General features: G+C 43.0%; 1 non-coding gene across 1 annotated transcript; it reads left to right on the top strand.

Annotated features, from left to right (window-relative positions):
• The first annotated feature begins 469 nt into the window (after positions 1-469).
• On the top strand, positions 470-541 carry TRNAE-UUC (transfer RNA glutamic acid (anticodon UUC)). The gene has a single exon. It is a non-coding gene; the product is annotated as a tRNA-Glu (tRNA).
• Positions 542-1615: the final 1074 nt, after the last annotated feature.

The raw sequence follows: 1615 nt of genomic DNA, 5'->3' as shown, positions 1-1615 counted from the left end.
GTAATCGGTACATTTGCACAGGTCTGCAACTAGATGCTTGGTCAGCCGATTCAAGCAGGCATTTTCTCTCGACCCCTTCTTCTTCCCCCCTTCCTTCTTGTCCTAAGGGCCTCCTCACACAAGGATACTCAAATCGAATTCGAGTGGGCTCAACTTGAGAGTTGAGTTGACTTGAACGAGTCGAGTTGCCCGTTCTCCCTCACACGGAGCTACTAAAAAAATCTCAAAGCCCGGTAAAATGAGTAAAAAACATCAGTGTTTAGATTACCCTCTTATCTACCTGTACCTCATGAACCGGGATAGAAAAAAATCAAATTTCTCGTGATTCCGGCAGCGATGATTTTATTATTATGTAATGAATAATTATTATCTTACACTATTATCTCCGCTATAAAAGACGAAATAGAACAAAATTGTAGATATATCCAGAGCCACAACTAGATACTTTGTCACCCGGGGCAAACCAGCATCCCATGTGGTCTAGTGGTTAGGATTCCTGGCTTTCACCCAGGCGGCCCGGGTTCGATTCCCGGCATGGGAAGCAATTTTCTCCCCAGCGCGACCCAACCCGCAAGGGTAAAAGGCTTATATCCCTGGAGGGACAGAGCCTGGGCCGCGACTGGTTTGTCGGGCAAACCAGCATTTTAGCATCCCCCCCCCTTGCCATGTAGAAAAAGTGATTAAAGGGGGAATTCAGCACCCCTTCTGGTCCAACGCCAGGGACACCAGACCTGCTCTCCCGTAGTTGCGGCCTTGGGTATATCCATACATACATAGATGGTTGTGGAAAAAGTACAGCTTGCCAAAGTACCTGAAATTAAGAAAATATCCCGGGCAAAGTGATTTTTCTGAGGATCTTAGCTGGTAAGACACTTGCCCACAAATCCGCATGTGTTCACTCTCAAAAATTTCCTCAAGTTTTCATTTTCATAAGGTGCCCGGGTAAGCCCAAGCGTAAAAACGACACTGTTTCAGAAACAAAATTACGGGAATCACATTTCAAATTCATCGGATTCTAGGGAATGAGAAACACACACATTTACTTGGAATTAACTCCTGACTAACCTACATTATAGAAGCATCTGAATTTAAGGAATGTATGAGCCCTGATAAAACGAGGGATTACATAGAGTCAACTTCCATTATTTCAAGTCAATAACCATTATTTTGAGAGAGGGTAGTTCTATGAAATGGAAAAAAAGGCTTATTTCAATAAGTGCAGACGATGTTGTTACCGAGAAAAAATATATAACTGTGTTTATCTTGGAGGGAGTATGGAATTTTCATTATCCTCTTACTCGCACATGTGTGCCTGATCTATATTACACGTATTCCGGTCGAGATGAAAGATTATGGGGGGGGGGGGCTGCATTTTCCTTTCAAAAATACAAATTACATCAAAGGTGTGTTCATTCCCATCGTATAACCTAGCCCGCGAAAACATGAAGAAATACTATTTAGTCACGACACAAATGTTTATTTCGACCAGCACGCAAGTCGCCAAGTGACTCCATCGCGTCGGATACTTCGTCACCAATATCCTCGAGTGAGGAACTCTGTGGAAATATACATCTTCTATAAGTCGTAAGACTACAATATTCCCTAGCAAGGAAGT

The sequence above is a fragment of the Pholcus phalangioides genome, unplaced genomic scaffold (assembly GCF_987345545.1).
Source record: "Pholcus phalangioides strain wild (caught in Gottingen) unplaced genomic scaffold, Ppha-v1.0 ptg000015l_1, whole genome shotgun sequence".
Classification (NCBI taxonomy): Eukaryota; Metazoa; Arthropoda; class Arachnida; order Araneae; family Pholcidae; genus Pholcus; species Pholcus phalangioides.
The sequence above is the reverse complement of the archived record's forward strand: the minus strand, read 5'-3'. Positions and strand labels throughout refer to the sequence as shown.